Consider the following 27,655-nt stretch of genomic DNA (forward strand, 5'->3'; position numbering starts at 1 on the left):
TGTCTTATTTTTCTTGACCCAATTCATTGACAGATGGAGGGTACCACTATTCATCATTTGTAATGTTGTAATCAGATTAATTTCCATGGTAAGAAACCGCAATTTCACAAATGCTAGACTGCAGCATCATTGTATGAATCAGGGGAGAAGAAAAAGCTCAGGACAAAGGAGATGGCTTTTGTGTATAGAAAGATATCCTGGTAATCAACATGAAGGGAAAGATAGACTGAAAACATACCTAGATGGTAAGGTCTTTGGGGAAAGGACTGTCTTTTAGTTTTGTATTTGTACAATGCCTGGCACACTGGGGTTGTGGTCTGTGAAGGGGGTGTGTAGGAGCTATCACAATACAAATAAATAGTAAATAAGAAGAATTCAATGGGATTCCAGCAAACAACAACAACAACCCAAAAACCAAAAAATAAACAGGCTGGGGTTTTCAAAAATGTATTAAGAAGTTTGGTGCCCAAATCCCATTACATTTCAGTAGGATTTGTGTGCCAAATTTCCTTAGAGGCCTTTGAAAATCTCAGCTCTAGATATTAGACTATTTTAATGTATTTATTTAAATCTGTCTGTCTATACTATATACCTGGTACTTCTCTGTATATGTTTAGCCTTCATCTTGCAATGAACTCTGCACAGGCAAAGAGGTCCTCCTGTGGGAACTCATTGCAGGAACAGGGCCTTGATTTGCAGCAATGATGCAGTGGGTTCCTGTCAATCATGATACAGACTTTTAATTTTAGGAACAGATTGTGATACGCTTAGGCTTTCCTCTTCTGGAAAGGGCACCGTTTAGCTCACTCTGTTTAAAATTTGATGTTGTTAAACCAGGGCAAACTTCTTATACTGACATACTTAGGCCCGAGTTCATCAAAGCGTGTAAGCATGAGACTTAATCACGTGCTTAAAGTTAGGCAGGTACATGAGAGCTTTGGTGAATATAAATAGTTTGCTGAATTGGGACCTTACACTAGATTATCCCATGCTTAAATTGGTTATCTTGCATTTGTAAATTATCAATTTAAAATAAATCGATATAAGCAAGAGTTAAATGCCTCCATTTTGGGGTTGTACTGGTTTAACTAGGCTAATCAGATCTATGTAGTTTAACTGATGCACTTCTCTAGACAAGATCTCTCCCACAATGAGCAATACCTTCCTCCACAAATAGACCCATTGACTTTAATAGGACTATGCATGAGTACGGTAGCCTTTAATCTGCTTAATTTGTCATGAAAGAGGTACCAGGGCTCAAGCCATTTTTTTACATTCATTTTTTTACATTCCTGCAGCAGGCCCAGAGGTGCCAGGGTTATGAACTGTCAAACCTAGAGGTGCTGGGGCTCAGCCCTGGCACAAATTAAGCGCTGCTTATTCACCTTGAATAGTATCATATTCTGGCCCTTTATTTGTAGTGTAGCATTTTTAATGATGTCACAGAGAAAAGTGCTCAACAGAGACATAAATAGATAAATGTAAGTTTCCTGGCTTGTGTAGTTCTTTATGAAGATGGACTAGAGGCCATTTACAAATTCATAGTGGGATCTGGGGTCTGGTGTGTTAGGTGCATTTGGATCCAGGATTTTGCTTTAGTCCCATCGCTACTATACACTTATCAGATATTCTTACTGTTTCAAGCAGTAACAGCTTGTCCTCCTCACTCCATTACTGATTATAGAACAGCATAATTCCTATTAAAAAGATTCTAAAACAAACCACAATAAAAAAAATTAATAAAGGATTAAATTGGGGGTGACTCCAGATTTTGAGCACTCCAACATTGGAGGGGGTTTTGATTCAGGGTTTTGGTTATTATTATATTGGCACATGGGTACCCCATTATGTTAGATGCTGTACATACACATAGTAACAGACAGACTTTGCTGCCAAATGCTTGCTGTCTAAGGTCCCGATTGTGCAATTTGCTAACTCCAGCTGGGCTCTGTGCACACATAGTGGTACACTCACAAGCAACAGATTGCACTATCAAGGCCTAAATAGACAAATCAGACAAAAGGTGGGAGAACAGGATTACTATTATCCCCCTTTTTCAGATGGAAATCTAAGACAGAGGTCTAAATCCTCACAGATATTTAAGCACCATCAGTGGGAGTTAGGTGCTTAAACACCTTTGAGGATCAAAGATGTAGATGTAGAATCATAGATATAGAATCATATCAGGGCCTGATATAGAATCATAGCAAAGCTTTTGATATGGTCTCCCACAGTATTCTTGCCAGCAAGTTAAAAAAGTATGGATTGGATGAATGGACTATAAGGGGGATAGAAAGCTGGCTAGATTGTCCGGCTCAATGGGTAGTGATCAACAGCTCGATGTCTAGTTGGCAGCCAGAATCAAGCGGAGTGCCCCAAGGGTCAGTCCTGGGGCTGGTTTTGTTCAACATCTTTATTAATGATCTGGATGATGGGATGGATTGTACCCTCAGCAAGTTTGCAGATGATACTAAGCTGGGGGGGAGAGTAGATATGCTGGAGGGTAGGGATTGGGTCCAGAGTGACTTAGACAACTTGGAGGATTGGGCCAAAAGAAATCTGATGAGGTTCAACAAGGACAAGTGCAGAGTCCTGCACTTAGGACAGAAGAATCCCATGCTCTGCTACAGGCTGGGGACTGACTGGCTAAGCGGCAGTTCTGCAGAAAAGGACCTAGGGGTTACAGTGGACGAGAAGCTGGATATGAGTCAACAGTGTGCTCTTATTGCCAAGAAGGCAAACGGCATATTGGGCTGTATTAGTAGGAGCATTGCTAGCAGATGGAGGGAAGTGACTATTCCCTCTATTTGGCACTGGTGAGGCCACATCTGGAGTATTGCGTCCAGTTTTGGGCCCCACACTACAGAAAGGATGTGTACAAATTGGAGAGAGTCCAGTGGAGGGCAACAAAAATGATCAGGGGGCTGGGGCGTATGACTTACGAGGAGAGGCTGAGGAAACTGGGCTTGTTTAGTCTGCAGAAGAGAAGAGTGAGGGGGGGGGGACTTGATAGCAGCCTTCAACTACCTGAAGGGGGATTCCAAAGAGGATGGAGCTTGGCTGTTCTCAGTGATGGCAGATGACAGAACAAGGAGCAACGGTCTCAAGTTGCAGTGGGGGAGGTCTATGTTGGATATTAGGAAACACTATTTCACTAGGAGGGTGGTGAAGCACTGGAATGGGTTACCTAGGGAGGTGGTGGAATCTCCATCCTTAGAGGTTTTTAAGGCCCAGCTTCACAAAGCCCTGGCTGGGATGATTCAGTTGGTGTTGGTCCTGCTTTGAGCAGGGGGTTGGACTAGATGACCTCCTGAGGTCTCTTCCAACCTTAATCTTCTATGATTCTATGATTCTAATTGTAGGACCGGAAGGGACCTTGAGAGGTCATTTAGTCCAGTCCCCTGCTCATGGCAGGGGTAAGTATTATCTAGACCATCCCTGACAGGTGTTTGTCTAACTTGCTCTTAAAAATCTCCAGTAATGGAGATTCCATAACCTCCCCAGGCAATTTGTTCCAGTGCTTAACTACCCTGACAGTTAGGAAGTTTTTCCTAATGTCCATCCTAAACCACCTTTGCTGCAATTTAAGCCCATTGCTTCTTGTTCTATCCTCAGAGGTTAAGGAGAACGATTTTTCTCTCTCCTCCTTGTAACAACTTTTTATGTACTTTAAAATTGTTGTCATGTCCCCTCTCAGTCTTCTCTTCTGCAGACTGAACAAACCCAGTTTTTTCAATCTTCCCTCATAGGTCATGTTTTCTAGATCTTTAATCATTTTTGTTGCTCTTCTCTGGATTTGTTAAGTAACATACCCAAGGTGACACAGGAAGACAGAGGTACAGCCAAGAATCCTGATCTCTTGAGTCCCAGACCAATGTCTAAATGACAAGTCCAGTCTTCCTCTCTGAAAAATGTGCACATATAGTGTCATAGATTCCAAGGCTAGATGGGACCATTGTGATCACCTAGTCTGACCTCCTATATAACACAGGCCAGAGAACTTCCCCGCCCCCAGGTAATTCCTAGAGCAGATCTTTTAGAAAATCATCCAATCTTGCTTTAAAAATTGTCAGTGATGGAGAATCCACCGTGACCTGTGGTAAATTGTTCCAATTGTTAATTACTCTCACTGTCGCAAATGTATTCCTTATTTCCAGTCTGAAGAGTCTAGCTTCAACTTCTAGCCATTGAATCCCATTATATCTTTCTCTGCTAGACTGCAGAGCCAATGATTAAATATTTGTTCCTCATGTAGGTATTTATAGATTGTTATCAAATTAATAAATAGATGGAGCTCCTGGAGTCTACCACTGTAAGGCAGGTTTTCTAATGCTTTAATCAATCTTGTGGCTCTTCTCTAAATTCTCTCCCATTTTTCAGCATCCTTCCCGAATTGTAGACACCAAAGCTGAACACAGCATTCCAGCAGTGGTAGTACCAGTGCCAAATAATCTCTCTATTCCTATTCAAGATTCCCCTGGTTGCATATCCCAGGATCACATTAGCCCATTTGGCCACAGCTTCATAATGGGAGCTCATGTTCAGCTGATTATCTACCAAGATCCCCAAATCTTTTTGAGAGTCACTGCTTCCCAGGATAGAGTTCCCCATGGCCTACATTCTTTGTTACTAAATGTATACATTTACATTTAGCTGTATTAAACTGCATAGTTTGCTTGCACCCAATTTACCAAGCGATCCAGATCACTCTGTATTAGTGACATATCCTCTTAATTATTTACCACTCCCCCAATTTTTGTGTCATTTGCAAACTTTATCAGTGACGATTTTATGTTTTCTTTCAGGTCATCAGTAAAAATATTAAATAGTATGGGAACAAAAACAGATCCCTGTGGAACCGCTAGAAACGCAGCTGCTCAATAATGATTCCCCATTTACAATTACATTTTGAGACCTATTGGTTAGGCAGTAATTGGCTGAAATCCCTTGCTTGCCATGTCATTCTGTGCATCTTAAAGTGCCCTCTTTCCAGATTCTAGCACGATGCCAGGGAGGCTTTGGCTGTTCCAACAGGCTTGCTCTGTTTTCTCTGATGTGTACATTAGCATATAGAATTTTTTATACCTATGGTAAATCTGTATCCTGAAATGTGTTTGAGGGACCAAGCCACTGCATCACCCCCTGATGAAATTCAAGAACAATTGCTCCTGAGAGTAGATGTGATTCCAAAGACAAAGTATCACCTGCTTCTTGTTTATCCACTTTAAATAAATCCAAACTGAGCTGGCGTTTTACAGCACATGCAGCTAGAGGCCAGCACCAGCTCATGTTTGTATCTCTGACTGGCGATATTGGCTACAGCAGTCCCGCAGGCAATAGCTGCTCATTTGTATGGTGCATGATTTGCATACTCTAACGAGATGGGCTATAATTGGTCTTCATTGATTTTGTTTTCATTGAGCTAAAATAGAGTCAGAGCTTCTTAGGCTAGAAGAGCTGATTGATTTGTGGTAGGATTCAGGACTATTCAGTTGAAGAAATAATTAATTATGTCCTTATTTAGTAATCATCAGGGTCCAGGCCTGTTTCTTACTGGCCCAGTGTGTTCAGCTGAATTTTATTTTTTAGACTGAGGCTCTGTTTTTTAGAGCTGTGGATGCAACATACACACCATTATTTTACAGGAAATACATGGACCCACTCTCTTCTATATCCCCTCATAAATACATTTTTCTCACACACCTACTCTTAATCAGACACCCTGCAGTCCTTCTCACCGTTTCCATGTAGAGACTATATTATTACTTGCCTTTTTTGGGTAAAATTTGCCCATCAGATTAAGGGCTATGGAAGATTTCCCCCTGATCCTGGCCACTGAGTCAACAATCATGCTGAAACAGTGGCCACAAACTCTCTTATCGGGGATGCAAAGAAGTTGCTGCACCTGTTCTAACTGCCATAGAGGAGCTGCCCACTTGTTGATTGGGGATGGAGGCTGGCACCTGCCAAATACTGTGCAGTTCCTTGTGCCCATGTGTACTGGCTTTGTGGGATGGGAAAGGCAGGTATTCTCATGGGAAAGGTGGGTCTTTTTGTAAACTCCCGGCTCCTACAGTCATGTGATTATGTGAGCATCCCAGCCTTCATTTAAAAATAAGGCATTTCTAGGCCTTATGGTTGCAAGGAAAAAACTTGCAAATGTGAACTGTGAAGGGCTCAAGCACCAGAAGGCAAACAACCAACCCAGGATTTATTAATTTTTAAACTCTTGTGATTTTTAAGACAGTTTCATGATTTTTGGGAGCCTGACTCATGTTTTTTTGAAAGCAAAAGGTTGGCAATAGTGGAAGAGGGTGAAGTTTCTCTTTTAAACAGAAAGTGACAGAACAAGGGGGATGCTATGGGGGCAGGTCCAGTGGTTAAAGCAGATTGGAACAGAAGAGGGAGCTCTCACTGCACCAGCCAAGGAGAACCCTGCTTACCCAAGCCAAAGGACGGTATACTGCACTCTCTCCCTCTCTGTTATCTTGTACTTTAATCCCTGAGCCAGCAGTTTAGTGAACCTGCTTGTTCTAATGTCTTGATCATCCATAATCTCTCTCTCTCTCTCTCTGTATGTACAATATATGATGTGTTATGCATATATCTATAGTATTTATTGGTAGCATATGGGAGTAGATGTGCCAAACGGCTCCTACAAGTCCTGGGGAGGCTAAATCTTTCAGTACTTTACTTAGGTTTTCATCAATCCTACCTCAGACAAACTCCCATTGTGGTCAGTTGGAGTCAATGGGTGTTTGGCCTATTGTATTCAGGTTCTTATATTGCCCTCATCACCATAATATCTGAGTAAAGAATGAGTAAAAATTGAGGTCAGGTGTCAGGATTTGCCGATTGACAGCACTGATGTTCTATGCAAGGACACTGCAGAATGTGATTTGAAGAAGAATGGCTACTCCATAATTTCTATAAATGCAATGTGTAGCAAGTCATTTTCAAACTTGTCTCACACTGTCATCAGGAAGTTCAGCATAGTGCCAGACGGAACTGGGTGAGTTTATTTTAATTTGTGTGGGGGGGTGGAGAGTGAGAAAACCTGGATTTGTGCTGGAAATGGCCCACCTGATGATCACTTTAGATAAGCTATTACCAGCAGGACAGTGGGGTGGGAGTAGGTATTGTTTCATATTCTCTGTGTATATATAAAGCCTGCTGCAGTTTCCACGATATGCATCTGAGGAAGTGAGCTGTAGCTCACGAAAGCTTATGCTCTAATAAATTGGTTAGTCTCTAAGGTGCCACAAGTACTCCTTTTCTTTTTGCGAATACAGACTAACACGGCTGTTACTCTGAAACTTGTTGAAAAATAACCTTTTTAAAAAAGTGGGGTTAGAGTATTTGTTTTGTTGAAAACAATTGTGCATTTGAAATTTTTTTGGAAAAGTTTTGATGGAAATTTCAAGGAAAAAAGATGCCTTTTGTTGTTTTTTTGTCACGGGCTTTCTTTTTCTTTCATTCACATAGTCAATTTTGATTGGTCAGTTTAGTCACCCAGTAAGAGTTTTTTTCAAAGTTGCAAATAAACTGATTTCAAAACTGAAAAATTATTCAGTTAAAAGAAAAAACTCCCAAGAAAAAATGAAAACACCAAAATGGGTCAGTTTTGGGAAAAAAAATGAAAAATGCTTTAAAAATTTCAAAATTCTTATGATTCTTTAATTTTTCATTTGAGCCCAACCAACATCCCTTCCACACTCCCTCTCTCTTTTGGCAAGAGCAGTTGAATAGATATATCTATTTGGCTTGGAAATTGGAATATGTCAGGGGTTGGTAAACTACGGCCCGCGGGCCAGATCCGGCCCATCAGGGCTTTGGGTCCGGCCCGCGGGATTGCCACTCCCTTGGCACCATGGGGCTAAGGCAGGCTTCCTGCCTGCCCTGGGCCCGTGCCGCTCCCAGAAGCATCTGGTACCACGTCTCTGCGGCCTCTGGGGGAGAGGGGGCAGAGGGCTCCACGTGTTGCCCTCGGCTGCAGACACCGCCTCCCGCAGCTCCCATTGGATGGGAACGGGGAACCGCGGCCAATGGGAACTTCAGGGGAGGTACCTGCAGGCGAGGGCAGTGTGTGGAGCCCTCTGCTCCCTCTCCCCCAGGGGCCGCAGGGACATGGTGCCGGCTGCTTCTGGGAGCTGTGCGGGGCCAGGGCAGGCAGGGCGCCTGCCTTAGCCCTGCTGTGTGCCACTGCCACCCTGGAGCCACTCAAGGTAAGCGGCGCTGGGCTGGAGCCCGCACCCCAAACCCCTCCTGCACCCCGCACCCCAACCCCCTGCCCTGAGCCCCCTAACCCCCTCCCCTGAGCCCCCTGCTGCACCCCACACCCCTCCTGCACCTCAACCCCCTGCCCTGAGCCCCCTCGTACACCCCGCACTCCTCCTGCGCCCCAACCCCTTGCCCTGAGCCCCTTCCTGAACACCGTACCCCCTCCCACACCCCACACTCCCTCCTGCACCCCAACCTCCTGCCCCAGCCCTACATTCATGGCCCTGCATGGAACTTCCACACCCAGATGTGGCCCTCAGGCCAAAAAATTTGCCTACCCCTGGAATATGTTGATTAAATGCTGTGAGAAACCCTTTACAAAGCTGCAACAGATCATGTAAGTGTGCGCACCCATGTGATACGGTGCTGCTGTAACTGAAAGTTGTTGTCCCTTGCTGTGGCTTTCTCAGGAGTGATTCATTTAATTAAATGCTAGTGCTGTCCTCGATAGTGGACGAAGCCATAGGATGGAGGCACGTTTTATGAGCTGTTTCAGCAGAGTTGAAAGCAAGGTTATGATGGCCTTATGCAGCAAAGTTAGCTTCAGCAGATGTGTAATAGTGAATGCGTCCAATAAATTTCCTTCTTATTTTTTGCTTGCAGCAAAATATGGTAATGACATTTGTTAGTTTTGGTAAGGTGGTGAATCTTATTACAACGATTACATTATATACTAATGAATTGACTGTATGCACTCTCTCTGCTGTTGCCAGTAAAACAGAGATCAATACATAAATTGAAATGAGCAAGTGAACAAATGAAACATCTGAGCAAGTGCCTCCCCCATGCAAGCAACCACACTTTATAGTGAAATGATCCTCTATTAGAAGGACTTCCTGTGACTTCCCTGAATGAAACCTTTTGATTCGATGATTGCATTGAAGAATACACAAGTGGATATAAAATACATTTACTATAACAACTCCTTGGACTGGCCCCAAGTTCTTTGTAGTAACTGTCTGCACCATGGCCCTGCCACTGGACCATTGTAGCATTTCTGGTGTAGACATTACTTCACTTAAGCCCTACTTTGGAGCTGAAACCTGCACAAGAGTGAATTTACCCCAGAGTCAGGGCAGGATTACGGCCCGGGCAATATCAGCATGCGCCTAGGGCTCTGGTTCTTGGAATGACATGATAATATTGAAATCTCAGCTTTCATTTTAAAACATTGGTTCTAGTCCTCATGATTGTAAGAAGGGTTGAAGAAGTGACCCAAGTGGAAACGATTTAGTGACAGAATCTGCAGAGAACCTAAAACAATGGCCCTGAGATATGTGAATTGCCTTTTTCATCTCAGTGGGTTAACTATGAAACCCGCTGCTTTGAGAACTCCTGCCAACACTGAGGGACTCAGAGAGGCAGAGCTTTAAGAGAGAATCCCAAGAGAAATGCTGAAAGCCCCACAGTATAAGGCTACATCTACACTACACTTAGTAGCAGCTACACAGAAGGGATTTTCCAGCGCTGTAGTAAATCTACCTCTCTGAGAGGCGGTAGTTAGGTTGATGGAAGAATTCTTCCATCGAACTAGCAATGCCTCCACCGAGGCTTAGGTTGGCCTAAGTGCATCACTCAGGATGTGAGATTTTTCACAGCCGGGAGCAATGTAATCAAGCTGACCTAACTTTGTAATATACACCAGCCCTGAGATTCAAGTGGTGCATTAGCCTTCTTGTTGGCAGGCCCTATGCACAGGAGTGAATTTCACTCCTTTTAAGATCGCCTTAAACTAATTCATTGGATGTCTCAATATAAAGAGGCAAGGGTTAAGATTTTTAGCAAGTGTGCTTTTTAGTTGGGCACTAGAAATCTCTGTCACTTCCTGCCTGATGTCTGAAATGATGAAGGGTCTATTGTCTCATTTAAAGAGATTCTTATATTTTTTCCTTTCTGCCTTAATTTAGAGGTCATGCACCAGGCAGGGCACTTTAAAAAAATCAAATCTTTTTTTGTCTACTGTATTCTGATCCCTATAAAGTCTGCGATAGTTTTGCCTTTGAATTTATTGAAAGCAGGATCTGGCCTTAAATCTTCCTAAACATACATTTTCTGGGAATCCCAAATGCCATGGTTTAAGATGGAACAGTGTAGCAAAGAATGGTCATTTCTACTAGACTGATATCCTCTAAAAATGAGGACTCTACACACAGATATCCTCCAGATAATGAATGAAATCAGTAATCAGTTTTGGAGCAGATGAGCATCTTGGGGGTTGTAAGGATTATTGGACTGCCTACCCTGTAGCTTCAACTATTGCACTGTAAAGATAATGAATGATTAATTGATGTCATATTTTATATTTATGTTAATGGATAGCAATGCTTTGGCCACTCTAACTGCAGTAACAGCTAGGGCATTAGAGAAAGTACTCTGTTCTGACCCGGCAACACAAGGAGAAACATAGGACAAGTAGTGCAATTGTCACCAATATGGTTAAAGAGGAACAGCTTGTCACTGGCAAAACAAGAGTGATCAGAAAAGTGGAACGAGAAATACGGGGTGATGGGCTGAATTAGAGCACTCACATTTGAAATGTTCCGGAGAATCCAATGCCTGGCATCTACTTTGTGAAGAAAGGCAACCTTGCACAGCATTGTGGAAGTCGGAGATTTTCTTTTTTTCTTTCTTCTTCCTCCCCCCACTCCCCACTACAAGCCTTGATTCCAGCTCTCCAGAGGAATATGCCACAACCATGCCAAATATTGTAAGTCCTAATAACACCATACCAAGGTCTCTATATAAACTGATCCTCCTGTGTCTCTTCTAGTTACTTGTTTACAAAGGCATTTATTGCACCAAATCCCAGGTTGACTCCCAACTACAATGGATTGTTAACATCCCCGTGCTACTTTCTGCTTATAGCATTAGCCCACATAACTTCATGTATGTTCTGGGCAACCTCACTGGCTGCTCAGTTGTGTACTTTCCTGTAATTAACCCACTGAAACACAAATAAGTGGTGGTAAAAACAACAGCAGTTCTATGAGAAATTTGAAGTTAAAGATGTAATTAGCTCATATTAGCACATTTTTGAGCAGTAAATTGTTAGATTCTATCAGTGTCAGTGTGATATATAAAACAACTTGATTCTTGCTGAGGTTAGCCACTTGTAGCTGTTCAGCTATAACCTTGTGCAAAATGGTATAGTGTCACAACCACATTTTGTCTAGTACTGTGTCAAAAGGTATCAGGCATTAATTCTACAAAGAGGAAGAAAAAAAATCAACCCCTAAATGTAAATTTAGGAACAAAGTTTAGAGCCACCTTCTTTTGTAAAGCCTCCTGATGGAACAGTAACCTAACAAAGTACAGCATGGAGAACTCTGGAATAGAAGCTTTCTGTCAGGTGCAAAGGTCTGGCATGTTCTACTGTGATACTGCTGCATCTTGTCTCTAATCTGTACTGAGGAAGGGGAAGGCAAAATACCATGGTAAAGATTGTTCCCATGACTGAAACTTTCCACTGGTTCAGACAGACTGAAGTAAAGCTATTTAAATGGCACTTAAAATAATATAATTGAAAACAAGATTGTGGGTGGATGGAGTATAACTTGCCAGTACTTCTACAAACAATCAGGTTGCTGTCTTGGGAAGGACCCATTAATAACACACTTATTATCAGCAGCCAGATGTGTGATAGCTCAATTTTGGAAAAAGGACAAATCCCCCAGCACCATTGTCATCAAGAAATATAGTATGGGAAATCCTTTCAGTGGAAAAAAAGGACAGATAGATCAAGTACATTTTAGGATGTATTGTTACCATTTTTGAAACTTGAACAAAATAAATACACAGGTCATAAGAGGCTGATCAAACACAAACGGGCCTTTCAAAAATAATAAATACAGGTTATGAATAAGATTTGTTAATACGGCAATTCATTTATTTTGATAACCAATAAAATAAAAAGTTTAAATAATTAATAATCATGAATGCTGTACATTTCTGTAGCATTTTCCACCTCAGCATTCCAAAACACTTTATGAACATTAATTAAGCCTAACAAAACCACAACAAGGCACGAAAAGTAGTAGTATGACCCCCATAGACAAAATGGGGAAACTGAGGCAATGAGGTCAAATGACTGGTCTGTGTTCACAGGAAGTCTCTGGCAGAGTCAGGACTAAAAACAAGATCTTTTGAATCCCGGGCTTATGCTTGAAACATATTAACCATTCTTGTTCAGACTATATTTCCAGAAAGTATGAGAGTCTCTTCTGGTTTAATTGGAATTTGAGCAATTAAGGCCCACAGCAAAACTTATGAACAATGGTTGCTGGTTTCAACACTAAATTACAACTTCTCCTTTATGCCATCTTCAGCATTCGAGATGCCCTCAGTAGATAGCAATTACTGCATATTTTATAACAATGTGCGAAAAATCTTTTTGGTCAAAATTCTAATTTATTTCTACTTCAATTAACTTTTTCTTAACTGTGTATCTTGTCTCATAAAATGATGAACGCTTTCCAGTTTATTGAAACAGTTGTTTTATAAAAGAAGAACAATATGCTTGAGCAACTCTTCGTACTGATACATCATCATCAACCTTAATAACGAGTGGGAGGGAAATATAAGGTGGTTTCGACTCCATGGAGAACATTTGTAGATTCTATCTGGAACAGATTTTATTAAAATTGCAACAAACTTTATAAAGCCCAATGTATGGTTCATTAAGGGAACATTACCTTACAATTATGATTAATTAGATTAAATTTATGAAAGTGTGTTGTTTGTTCAAATCAAAAGGGTGGAGGAGAAATGATGGATGATGAAAGAGTGTGATAAATGAAGAAAGCAGCTGAACTAAATTGAATGTGTATTCATCCGTTTTCACTTCATAACTAATGATAAATTGAGCATGTCACATTTAACAATACATGTCTGGGCTTAAGCACAGTCTCAGCTTCTGTACTCTAATGTCTTCTGTCAGGTAGCTAAATTCAAGGGATGTGATATTTTGTCTGGTGAAACCTCCACAGTTCATTATCTATCTGCCCCACCAACTAAAATCACAAATGAAATCTCTCACTCTCTGCTGGAAATAAAATAAGGGAAGTCTTAATTATAAAAGATGTGTACAGGAAGGAGAAAAATCTCCTGATAAAGTTTTAGTTTGAGTGAGAAAAGGATGTGAGTCTAAACATGTACTTTGTACACAAAAATATAGTTTTGGAGAACAGCAAGTCTGAATCTAACACCCTTACACTAAATGCAGTGGGACTATTTGTGGAGTAAAGTGCTACTCTCAGCAAGAGATAAGGAGGGTGTCAGAATCTGGTCCCAGTTGTCAAGAAATTCTGTTGGGCCAAGTGTCTAAGTGTGAATGATTATCCAGGTTTCTGGACTCTGGGAAATGGAGATGGAAATCTCACAATAATGGGCTTTCTTTTGAGACTTCTGTTTCTTCCTGCTTCAAGTCAGGCTAGAAAGAGAAGGAATAACTTTTCTCATGGTATTTTGGCACATTTGCTTCCATGCCTGATCAGAAATAAGATGTCCAGGTAGGCATGAAAATAAATGATAACTTAAAAAAAATCATCTTAACCTCACAAATGTTTGCTTTGGGATCAGTTAAAGTTTTGGGCACTCTCACAAGGCCACTCATCGCCAGGGGACCTCTTCCTGGCTGCTCTGGGGATTAGCTCCTTCCAGCTCCAGGCCCCCTTCTCACAGTGGCATGCCATTTCTCTGCCTCTCTCCCTGGGTCTGCAGCCCCTCTTTCACTCTATGAGCTGCTGCCTCTTTGTGACTCAGCCCTCTGGCCAGTTTACTATCTGTGTTTCCCCCTTCTGTGGAAGTCCTTCAAAGTCTTTCCTCAGCAATCTTAGGCTGTCTTCCCATTCACTGCCCCATGGTGCCATGCCCGCAGTGGCTGGCAGGGGAACCCAGATCTGCTCTCTACTCTGGGTTCTGGCTCAGGGATCTTCTAGTCAGCAGCCTAGGTCTGTTTCCTTCTAGACCTCTCTGCCTTTCATCCTCTCTTTGTATCAGGAGCAGCTGTCTTAAACTGTCTTTCTGTCTCTCACACCTCTGCTCGTATCAGGGCCAGTCTCCTACAGGGGCAACCGTTATTGCCCACATTCTCCACCTCACTATGACAGGGTGTTCCTTCTTCCTGTTTTTGCCGGACGTTGGACATGTTGGGGCTTTCCTGCTTTCTTTCCCTTGGGGCTAGGCTTCTTATCTCCCGCATAGGGGCACTCTCTCAAAGTGTCCCCTTGGCCCACAGACCTAACAATGCCTTACTCAGGTTTCCAGCCTCCTGACCCTGGAGCCCCTCTTCTTGCCCCAGCCTCCCACATTCCTCTTCTGCTGGGCTCCCTCACCCAGTCAGGGAATTACTCAGCCATCCGCTTCTCCTCAGCCGTGACCTGTCAGGTTAATTAGCCCCCTTCTCAGTCTGCATTAACCCTTTCAGGGCAAGTGTGGGGTAAACACCCCTTCACAGATTTCGCATCACCTCTTGTTTTATCCAAACTGGTCCTCCGATTCCTATTTCTAACCTATTTGAACACACTAGATCAAATTTGTCTCTGATGTAAAACTCGACTGAGTTACACCGAGATGAAGTTTGGCCCTAATGCATTGGACATTTGCAGGACTATCTCAGTCAATGACCTGTAAATCTTTGCAACATGCAAATCAGGGAGTACAAAGTGGCTGTGCACAGTGGACCAAGTAAATTAAGTACTAGGCAGAATCCTCTACACACTAAATGGAAGTGTGAAGGGCTGTTTACCTCACACAGGTTGTGAAAGGGTTAATATGGGCCCCAGAGGCCAATTAACCAGCCTAGGTGCACCTGGAGGGAGGGGCCCAGGACTAATTAGAAATAAAGCCCAGCTGGGTGCCTGCAGTTGGAGAGAAAAGGCCCCAGTGGAGGAGTGTTTTCCTCTCTCTCAGAGAAAAGGCCTGGTGAACAGGTTAGGCTCCTGAGGGGACAACACAGATGTGGAGCCTACAAAGAGCAAGGAGATTCTTGAGGGAAGCTTCTAGAATTCCTGAGGAAAGGAGAGGAGGCAGTGGAGGAAAAGCTGCTGGGAAGAAGTGGTTTAAGATAAGCTGTGCAGGGCTTGGGAGTAGGGGCCAAGAAGCAGAAAACTTCAGTGTAGCCCGAGAGGGGCAGAAGAACTATTAGCTTGGATATTTGTTGGGACACGCATTTGGGCCTTTGCCTCAGAAAGTGGCTGGACTTCAAAGAGATCTGGCTAGAGGGCCAGGGTGGTTCTATGGCTGGAACAGGGTGTAAGAAGGTAAGGGGAAACTGAGGCAAAGGCTTGACGCAATGCCACATCTAGTCAGGAGGGGGTGCCTTGGAGCAGCACTTTCACCACAGGAAGTGGCAGGTCTCTTGTAGGCCCCTATCCTGTACCCTTAAGAGCACAGGGTAAACAGGGATAGGCTGTGGACAGAGACTGTGTGTCTCAGGACACAGTGGCTTAGAACTGTGACCGTTAATAGGCTAGTGAAGTTAGCTTAACTATATGCTCCCCTCCTAAGCCTTTCTCTGGTTATAAGGCAGGGATTACTCGATAGCTGCGTAACTGTGCTCTAGGCAATACAGGACCAGGTTCCCCTGTGCTCTGTGTGCTACTCCTAACACATTCTATACGTGTGCTGTGTGTCGGTGAGCCCCTGAAAGCTGGCATTTTATTCAGTGCTGCCCTTTTAAACCCTGCCTAGAAGTAGTCCGAGGAGCAGGAGTTTGCACGAGTGTTCATTCATCTGCCCTGGCCCTTCCCACATGCCATTCCCACAGTTAGATGTATCAGGCAAACAGCGAGGTGCCAGAAGAGGGACAGGGAGGTATGAGGCAAGCAACAGGCCGTGTCTACAATGCCCCCTCTGCCCCAAACCCTGTGGCCGTGAATCTCAGAGCCTGGGTCAACTGACTCAGGCTTGTGCCTCAGGCTACTGAGCTAAAAATAGCAGTACAGATGTTTTTGTTTGGGCTGGAGCTTGGCTTCTGAAACCCACCCCTCTCACTCTAGGTTTCAGAGTCTGGGCTCCAGTCTGCTCAGGAACATCTAAGCTGCTATTCTTAGTCCCCAAGTGTGAGCCAGAGTCAATTGACCTGGGCTCTGAGACTGGCTGCTGCAAATCTTTTTACAGTGTAGATGCACCCATAGAGGCTCGGAGTGGTATTATACTCCATCTTGGATCAGTGATGGGTTTAAAATCTGATACAATTATATTGTTTTAGGGCTAATTATCAGAGTGCCTAGAATTTCTGTGTGTGTGTGTTTTTAAACTGTTTACATTTTTTTAAAAAATATCCTGGCTTGCCAGGGCTAGAAACAAGAACTTTCGCCATTGGAGAGGGGAGATTGAGTGACACCCTTCATCTCCAAACCGTAAAACCAAGTCCTAAGCTCCTCAAAAGTCTTGAGTGAAGGTCTTGTCCTTTCCATGTGCAATACCAGTATATACTGTTGGGTTGGCTTTAGAACCCCAAGGATTGTAAAGTGAGTAGGATTTGGTTTAAATGACAGATTTATTTTTTTTTAGAATTGAACATTTAGACAATTTAACTGACATCCTCTATACATTATCAACTTTGCTTTTCCTGCTTTCCATGAACTTCCCTGCAGTCTGTGGTCTAAAATACGCTCATGGTACTTCCCCTTTGACTTTTCCTCATATATTTTTCCATGTAAACAGAACTTTCTCACAGGCTGGTCTGATACTGTGCAGTGAACTCACCCAGGGACTAAGGACCATGACCAAACTTGCCACCTTCCACTACAAAAGCAAGGCACCTTTCCCTGACCTTGCCTTCTCTAATATGATCACATAGCAACACATATATTGTAAACGAAAACCAACCTCCCTCCCCCCGCCCCATGGAAAAAAAAAACCCTTCCAAAACAGGACACTGCATTGCACAAGCTTCTCTCCCTGGGGAGGGGATGAGAGAACAAACAACACATGATAGTATTGCTTAACCTACTACTGGAAGGCGCTCAGGTACTATCGTGATGAGTGCAGTATAAGAACTCATATAGAACCAAATACACAGCTGCCTGTAATTGTGTATAGGTGAGATGGGGTATGTGTGTCCCCAAGATTTCTTAAGATGTAGTCCACACAATGAAAATTTTTGTGATCCTCGACATTAGTGAAACGTGGATTCTTTTAGTCACTATAAACTGTGATATCTGAACGTGCGATTTGTAAAATGGGGCTAGTCTTTGATGTTGGATAGTACGTGGCAGTGGTGCTGCCTTCTGGAATTGTTACCCACTCTCTTTTGTCTTCAAACACTTGGTCAGTGCAATGCCCTTGCAGATACGTATTGGACAGTCTTCCCCACCTCCTTCCCTGTACTTTTGTAAGCGGGGGAATAGTCCCGCAATTGTGGGGAACTTTCCTGGCTTCTGCACTACCCCTGTGAAGTGAGCTCGCGAAAGGATCTCAGTCCTCGCTCCCACTTCCTTTACCCAGTGGCCTCCTGCCCTTGAGGACTCCCCTTCCACTCTCCTGTCTGGCAGAGTCCTCGTAACCCCAACAAGGCTGTGCCCAGGATTCCTGGGGGGCTCGACCCCCAACCCTGCTACGACAGGGGCTAGGGTGTCCCCACTCCGGGATACTCTCTCTGCACTGGGCACTTCTCTGACCCACTGACCATTACATACAATTTAAAGCAAATGCAATTTGTTTAATCAACAATTAATTTTAAAAAGAATAAGGAAAATGGGAAAGGTTAAAGGAAACACATCAACCCGCTCTGTGGCAGGGAACATCACAAACAGTGTCTCTGGAATATGAGGGCAGTTCAGTCTGTTCCTTGTAAGTCCCAGGCCGCCTTCTCAGGCCCTGGCTGTGCTGCAGGGATGCTGTGGGTTGGACACTTGCTCTTGTGGTGGCCACATGCTCTCAGGCTCCAAGTGGTAGGACCCTTCTTCCCAGCGACAGCCCAGCCATGTCGGGGTTACGATCCAAGCCTGGACTGCAGAGCCTCTTGGCTGAGGTGTCTCCCTGTGTTGGGCCTGCTGCCCAGGGTCCCCCTCGCTCTCCCCAGCTGCTCACCGCACCCAGGTCTGGACTGCTCCAGCCCCAGCTCCACCACTCTGTTTTTGCACTGCTGCTGCTGCTCTGCCTCCAGCTCCCTGGGCTGCTTCCTTGGCCCCTCTGCCTCTGGTTGCTATAGCTCTGCTCCCAGGACAGGCCTGCTGTGCAGGCTCCTTCTGTGACTCTGCTCCTAGCACTGACCTGCTTCGTGGGCTGCTTTTCTGGCCCCTCTGGCTCTGGTTGCTGCAGCTCTGCTCCCAGGGCAGGGTCTGCTCTCTCTGGATCTGGCACAGCTCTGCTCCCCAGCTCAGCTTGCACCCCTGTTTTCTCTTTAGCTCGGCCCCACTCTGTCTGACCCAGGCAATTCCAGCTCACATGGAGGACGGGACCTCCCTGGCCTCCTGACTCTCTGATTACATTGCCCGCCCTGTCATTCAGGCTGACCTGGAGCATTGGCCTCTCCCTATTGGTCCTGATTTCCCATAGACCCTTCTCCTTTTAGTACTGGGAGCTAGCTGACCAAAACACCTCCATTGAATGTTAGTAAGGGGGCAGCAGTCCTCTTACACTTCTATGGGAAAGCCATAAGATCATTTAGCAAACCAAAGTCGTGACTGGAAATATGAAGGGCATGCTCGTGAGGGAATTGAGCTTACATTCTTAAAAGTGTGTAGTGATTTTGAGTGCCTGATCTGAGACACCTCAAATGCACCAGATTTTCAGTGGGAGGGAGTGTTCAGCACTTTTGAATTTTAACATATGTCAAACTGGGCACCCAAAAATTCAGGCACTGAAAACCACTTTTTAAAATGTAGACCTTCATCTTTACAAAGTAATGTCGATATCTCAGATGTCCTCCCCCCGACCCCTGAGAAGAATCAGGAGACACAGAGGAGATGTGGGTTTGGGAATGTTAAAGTGAAATGAAAGTGAGTCATGTTCATTAAAGATGAGCTAGCAGAATGTTTGATATTAGTGGCTGTGTAATGATTAGTACTTCCTGTAATAATGATGATGATGATTCAACTATATGAATTGAACATTCATTCTAAGTTAATTCACATCCTTTTAACTAATAAGTTATTGGGTGGGGGAGGGGGAGGAAAGAGAGAGACCTGATTTTTAGCTCATAATTTAAATGAGCCAAACAAATACTGAGATGACAAATTATTTACCAAGATTTGTACCTCCCAAATTTGGGAAAATCTGGATGCAAATCTGGATCAAAATTTCATGACAAAGACTTATTTCTTATTATTTATTCATACTGCACTGCATTTTAAATGCATGGTAGTCAGACCTTAATCCCATTAGAATTTATATGCATGGTCACTAGTAATTATCCTCCCAATTAACCTGATGATGACAGATTATTTTGCAGATTATCTATTTTTTTAATCAAATGCCATATTGAATTGCAGCAATATAAGGTAAAGTGGGAGGCAAATTATTTAGTGTTGACCCTATCCATTTTGAGCAGAACTCCCAGGGAACATCACAGTCTACCAATATTTGAAGGGTGTAAACAACAAGGGTAAAGAGGAATTATGTAAGAGGAACAGTAGAGTGTAACTGTGAGTAATGACAAGAAAGGATAGTTTGGGCTAAATATCAGGAAAATCTCTTGGCATGTTTTTCTGAAAAATCCAACCCCCTGGAGTTAATAAGACAGGGTTTCTCATGAGATTTCCAGCCCAGTTTCTGATCTTGGCAAGAAGTGCTGCCAGAACAACCTTTCTCATGGTATTTCAACAACCCTAGCTTCTGCTAGAACTTGGCATAAACCACAAAACAAACAGATCACCCTGCAGTGACAACAACAAAACCTATCCGTTCAATCATTCCAAAAAGGCTCACTTCTAAAAATGAGCCAGTGACACATCGGTAGCATCTGCCTCTCCGCACTCCTCTCCCTATTCAGTGCTTTAGCTCAGCAGCCATAGTGGAGCCATCAAAAAAAATGTTGGTCTGGGCAGATACATGTTAGAGGACCAATCCCTGTCCACACACCCTGTAAGCATGAGTCTTATTTATGGAACAGTACCACATTGCAATGTTTGGGTTGCAAACAACACATGGAAATAAGATAATGAACAAATCATAATGATTTTTCATGACTAAAATATTAAATTTATTAAACACTCATAATACATAAACAAATCTCATATTATTCCAGACGTGGAGACTGAGCTAGACATGGATCTGAACCAAAATGCCAGATCTTAACGCCCTCAGAACTTGGCAAATTCCAGATTATGATTTGAACTGTGAGGTTTGGTTTAAACTCCAGTGTCAACTAGCTGGTGCTCGACCATATTCTGATCTCATTGTAAATCCAAAGTCACTCAGTTGATTTCAGTCTCTACTATGACATGCTGTGTTCTCTTCGAAACTCCTCAATGTAGAACTACAAACATGTAGAAATGAGAGAAAGGTTTCAGTAATTTATTCTTGGAATTCTGATCATGTTTGTGACATTCATAGTCCAATTAGCAAACCGCTGAATCACTAGTTTCCTGCTACTTGAATCACTGTAGGTACCTAGTATGTTGTATATTATCCACATGGAAATAAACATATATGTTTATTTGAGACAGAATAACTCAAAGTTGTTTGGAGAATGTTTCCTTTGGGATATCATAAAAGATTCTTGAACATAATAGCACTAAAAGACTACTTGCTATCCTGCTGTTCCTGAGGATATAGAAGGCACAGGGAGCTGTCCAACATTATCAACATCCGATGAAGTGAGCTGTAGCTCATGAAAGCTTATGCTCAAACAAATTTGTTAGTCTCCACACAAGTACTCCTTTTCTTTTTAAGATTAGCATTGGAAATGCTGATTTATTTATTTACAGATAGTTGACTCTAATGTAGTGGCTTTCTGGGAGCTTCCCAGGCAAACTGGAGAAAGCTGGGTCTTCAAAGCTAGATTTAAGTTCTCATTCACAGAGTGTGTGGGAAGCATTCCCTACCAGGCAAGATCAAATCTTAATTTGTGTTTTATCACCAGCTATCTAAATGGAGGAAGGGTGGTTTTGTAGTTAAGACACTGGACTGGGGTTTAGAGAACTACATTCAATTTCAAGTTCTGCCACAAATTTCCTGTCTGACCCTGAGCCCTAATTGATTTTTCTGAAGGTGCTGAGCACCCATAGCTCCCACTTTCATTAGCTGGAGCTGTAGATGATCTGCTTTTCTGAAAGTCAGGCTCCTAAACTCCCCATCTGTAAAATGGGAATAAAAATATTCCTTTTCTCTCATCCATTGTCTGTCTTGTCTATTTGGCTGATAAATTCTTCAGGGCAGAATACTATGTAAATGTACAGTGCCTAATACAGTGGGGACCCAGTCTCCAGTGTGGGCCTCTAGGTTATACTGTAATAAAAGAATAGCAATTATTATTCCTGTGGGTTAGAAACATGAGACTTTGTTGACATTATGATATTGAAAAAGCAGCTCCATATATAGGTTAATAACTAATTTTGCACTGTGTCTAATTTTGCCCACCCTTTTCCCTTTGCTTCCTTAGAAATGTATTTTGAAATATCTCATGAGTGATCTGTAGGCTGAGGAGAGTTTGATGGGGGAGAGGAGAGAGATGTTAATCCAATAAGGTAGTTTCGAGATATAGGGTTTTGAAAAATGACGTATTTCACCTTTTGAGTCTTTTAATCATTTTTGTAAAGGCATATCTCAAAAATGGTGTGCTGTGGACTCTTCACATTTGTTTTATTAATTCATCTTGCATACGATCAAATTAATAGGACTATTTCTGGTAAGGTCAACTGCTAATTTTAGTAATTTCAAAGTGCTAAAATGGTCTCTCAGGTCTTAGTGGACTGTGTCCGCTTAGCTGAAGTTGTGGCTAACTTTGTCCAACTTGTCCTATTGCTCATAAACTTCATCAAAACAAACTCTGATGGAGTTTGTAAGCTTTGATTGTGTATGACTGCATGCATGATGTTTTTAAGCTCTGCCATGTGAAATATTCCAGTACAAGAAGGTTACAAAATCTATCAGCACAGTCTGTGCAGTTTGTAAATTCTCTGAGTTGAACAGTTCTGGTTCAATGAATTAAGCTTTATTGATTCAGCGAGAAGTGTTTAGGTGCCGTCACCAGAACCTCTTAGGTACAAATAATTACAAATTTTGCCCATAAGCTATTTGATTTGAATACAATTATGTCCTTTAAAAAATTGAATAACATGTATAAACATCTGAAATTAGAGCATAATAGATGCTTAATCCCCAAGAAATATAAAAATCGACACCAAATTTTCATGAGTTTTTTAGATATATTCTTAAAGAAATTCCTAGACAGACTTTATGAAGATATTGTTAAGGCTGTAAATAGATATCAAGTAAATAACAAACATTATTGCTGTGCAAGCTGTATTTACAAAAATAATGATTGAAAGCTTGGGTTTGTGCTTTAAAAAGTTATATGATTTTATCATATTCTAGATATGAGTCTACAGCTACTTTCCTGTTCATCACATAAGGGCAACCAACTAAAACACAAACCTTCATTCTCTACAATCATAACAAGAAGTACCAATGTCTTGTTTTTACCTCTCTCTATATAGCTCAGAAACTGGCGTGTCTTGGATTAATCACTACAATATGAGTCAAAGAGCCCTATTATCAAACCAAAGCATATATGAATTAAAATGTACCACATGTCTGTAATACCTTTATATGACATAGATATTGCATTGTGAGATAGGTGAATGATAAGGCAGAGATTAGTGATCAACATTAAGGATGTTTATGGATATTAATTATGAATTACTTGAATATTTTTTCTAACAAAGATGATGTTCTGAAAGTTATAATTAAATCAATATCCATTTACAACCTTAACTGTATCTTAATATAAGTTTTGTGTCAGTGAATCAGCAGTGCACTGTAATCTCTTTACAATGGCATTACTGCCTGTACTGTTTGCTATAATCCTCCTGTGCTGAATGGGAAAATTGCATCTGGCTTTACTTATGAAATTCATGGAGTCCTCAGCTTGAAATTGTCAAAAGAGCTTTTTTTATTCAACCTGGTCATTCATCTATGCACACTGAGCTCCTTGGGGAACCACTTGAAAATGGGATTTTTTCCCCCTCCCTCCTCTCTCTTTCTTTTCCCTGCTGCCCATCCACCTCCCTTTCCCATCCTCATCTAGATACCTATTAGCTCTCTCTTTCAATAACACCGGTTTGGCTGCAATGAAAGTGCTTTTTAATGTAGGAGATGTACTTCAGCCATAACACCGGGGTCACTTTCTGAGTAACATTTTATGGGATTGATTAAACTTTAGCACCATAACTGTTGACTCTAAAGGCGTGGGAAGAGACTCAGAGTGCTAAGCTCTGGATAATTTGTGCTTCACAATTTTTTTAAGTCAAATAGAGATAAGGGTTTAATGCGTTTGAAAAAGCAGCCATCTATTTTTTCCAAGTCTCCTATTGTAAAAGACCCCTAACATTTAAAATGAAATAATGTCTTTTACACTAATGAAGTAAAGTTACAGTAAATAACTGTATATAAAAAGGTGTTCAGTCTTATAGCTAGAATGGGAGAAAAGATTTAACTTGATCCTCCTTTCCTTTAAATGTAAGCACTTCATATTTTCTCACTGCTAGAAAATGAATGAGCAGGTGCTCTTGGCTGAGTTTTCAAGGTTGCAATAACGCGTAGTTCATTGTCATTGACAATCCTTTTCTTGAGACACTATTGGCAGGATGGAGGAAAATGGCTGAGTGGGAAAAATCGCACACAATGCTTTCATCTCCTTAGAATGTTTAACTGAGCTCAGGTTGTACTGCTAAGAAATTGCAGGTTGGGGTGATAGGAGCTATCTGTGCAGGAAGAGGAAGAATAAGAATGGTGAGGTGGTTAAGAGACTGGATAAGAGACTTAGGAGATCCATGGTCAATTCCCAGCTCTGCTATAGATGTCCTGTTTCACCATGGGCAAGTACTTTGTAATCTCTTCATTCGCCATCTGTAAAATGGCAATAATAATACTTTCTTTTTGCTAGCCTTTGGCTTGTCTATTTTTGAATGTTAACTCATCTGGGCAGGAATTGCTTCCTACTAGTTATTTATAATGGGCCTTTCATGATCTTGATTGAGTCCTGTAGGTCTTAAATAATAAAATGCCATTTGTGTTTAACTTAAAGTGCTCAGCCTGGGACAGACACAAGTAAAACCCATGCATCTTCAAGGTGAGCAAGACCTTCCAAATTTGAAAAGCCAAGTTAATTTGGCCATTGTATACAATAATGGGCTGGCTTCAGTGGACTTCTGATTAGTCATTGTAATATTATTATTTTAGAAAATCAATAACATGGTTAAATGTTTCATCCTAACATTTCTTGGAAAGGGTAATTGTACGGCTTAAAAATAGTCCAACTTTAAAAGTCTGAGGGCAAAAGGCATTCAGCAAGCTCTGAGGTTGCTCTCATTGCCTTTGAGGAATCATGCGGACAAACTTTCTCTCTCCACAGGATAGGCAAGAGACATGGCCTCTGAGAGGCACTGGGAAATGCTAGAGATCTTAGGGCATCTGCAGAGAGCTGGGCATTGGTAAAGAAGGCTGGTCCCCCGCTGCTGCTACCAAGACCCCACATTTCTGCTGGCAATGCAACTTCTTTGCCTCTCGACTACACACTGTCAGTACCTCACTTAAGCTGTCCAGCCCCCTCCACTCTTCTAAAGGGTTTGACAGCACTGAGCAGCAAACCCTCTGGGGGGATTTTTCAAAAACGCTCAGTGCTATTGATTTCAATGAGAATTGAGTTATGCCAATGCTTGGTGCTGTTGAAACTCCCACCTTCTGGCATGAATGAAGACTGAATCAGTGTTAATTCCTGTGCTTATTTCTCCATTGATTTTCTGGGAATGATGCTATGTATGCTGGCCATAGCTGCCTCATACCCCCAAACCTATGGAGCCCAAATGCAAGGTGCTGACAAAGAGGAGCTTCCATAGGATCAGGTGGAATGCTTCATTGGTTCCCTTTCTTCTAAAAGACTTTGAACCATTTAGGTGGCTTTTCCTCTGTTCTTATCCTTTCTTTACCTGTAAGCAGAGGGGATAGCCTGGGCCTTTGCATTTTAATAAAGTCAGGTATTTGATGCAAATCCATCTGAGGTGATCGGCAAATGTTTTGACCACAAACAAAAAAAAATAAGCAGTAAGATTTATTTTAAATCCACCTATGGCACGATGCTGACAAGACCCTTGATAGGCAGCTGGTAGGCTGAGACTGCTGCTTATAGCTGTCATGCTGTGACCTGTGCATGGTCATCAGCAGAGCCAAGAATAGAACCTAGGTCTCTTGAGTCCTACTCCACTGCTCTAGCCATTAGGCAACACTGTCTCCCCGATCCACCTGTTGTGTCTCATCTTGTCTTAATCTTAGATTTAAGTAGGGACCATCTTTTTGTTCTATACAGTGTACAGTTATGTACAGTGACTAGCACAACGGGGCCCTAGCTTCTAGGTGCTACTGTAATAATACTAATTAATAATGATGTTTTGATATACACATTGTGCAGTTCTAATGGTTTTGGGATCTCTTGAGGCTGAAGGAGGTTTTTATACACAGTCAGTATTCTGAATCATGGAAAGTAGAAATGAAAAATCCTACTAGTCCATCCAGTCCACCACCTCTGCTATGACAGTGCATCAATTACAATAAGACCCTGGATCTGGGTACTGCTTAACTTTTGGAAGGATATGCAATCTGAAGTATGCTCCAGATTGAATTTTTTCTGTTGGCCACTAGGTATACACATTACTGCACCCCAAAGTGTGGAGAAACCCCAGCCACAAAATATCCAGATTTAAAACCTCAAAGCTCAAAGTGTTTGAATGCAGGGTTTGGCCCAACAGTGACACAGGGAAATTTGGATCCAGATTTGATTTTGGATTCTGAAACCTCTTTTTATCCTGTCCCACTCTCACATACTTCTCCCTGCTACCCAAAATAGTTAATAGATATTTGTCCTGATTCAAGACTCTGGCTCCAATCTCTAATACTTTTGAATCTTGGAATATCTGAACTCTAGGTTCCAGATCCAAAATTTGCAGCTCAGGTCCATCTTTAATTTCAGCAAGTTCAATGGATGAGATGCAGAGACCATTTTTGATTCTTGAAGGCTTAACAGCAAAGGCACTTTGCAAATTCATGGGTGCTGAGTCACCATAGTCAAGGCCCTGATAATCAATTTTTCCCCCTAAATAAAAACTTAATGTGAATAGGAATATGAAAATTTAAGGAACACCTTAGTCACCAAGCAGTCCCATAGCCTTCAGTAGAACAATTCATGGAATAAAGTGCTGAACAACATGAGTAAAGATATCAGAATCTATGCCTTAATGTATTAGCATCACAAACCACTTTCAGTTCACACAATACATTTTTTAAACATTCCTCTCAAGGCAGCATGATGCCAAAGCAGACATTAATCAGCTTTACTCTGCAAATTAAAATAGGAACACTTCTGTAAATTACAACCATTACATTTCCGGCTTAAATTTCCCAACTCCTTTGGGCTAATATTTAAAATACTAAACCCACCCCACTTGTAAAAGTGGTGATTTGCCTCCAAATTCATTTTGTACTTTCTGTTGAAACTGAAGAATTACATTGCCTCTGTGAAATAACTTTCCCTCTTTAGTTGTTCAATTTGATTCAAGGATTTTTGATTAAGCATGCAAGGGTTATGAATAAATAAGAACCAGCAGCCCAGTAATTGGGATATCATTACTATCTAGTAGCACATTTAATCCTCAGCTTCACTGCACCACATAACCTTTTCCTTCCATCCTCCCCCACAATATTGCTAGCACGCAAAAAAAAAGAAGAAAAAAAAGAAAGGCAATGTCACTGCAAGCTTCACAAGTTAGCATTAAAATGAATACTTTTTAATTTCTCCGGATGAGATGGGGCCCTGTGCTCTGGGACAATGCTGATGGATGATGTTTTAATGCAGCTGAAATGTTATTTTTACTGAACCAGGGAAAACTATAAATTTTGCTTCATTGCCACTGATGGCTCTATGCATAAAACTATGGTGGCGCCCATTGCCCATGAATAATCACCTCAGCACGGCAGATGTTACTTTGCGGGGAAAGCAATTCTTATGCCGAAGAATTGTGGAAAGATTAATTGTCTACAGCTGTTTCATGGCCCACAGCAATCTTGATACATTTATGATAAGTTTAAGAGCTCACTAGAGGCAGCTCCTATTCCCTGTTGTGAGGGAAGGGGGGTGAATGGCTTTATTTTGACACCTGGATTCATAGAATCTGTCAGCTCCATTACAGCCTTCATATAAACCCTACTGTTGGCA

Source organism: Lepidochelys kempii, chromosome 4, assembly GCF_965140285.1.
Source record: "Lepidochelys kempii isolate rLepKem1 chromosome 4, rLepKem1.hap1, whole genome shotgun sequence".
Taxonomy (NCBI): Eukaryota; Metazoa; Chordata; order Testudines; family Cheloniidae; genus Lepidochelys; species Lepidochelys kempii.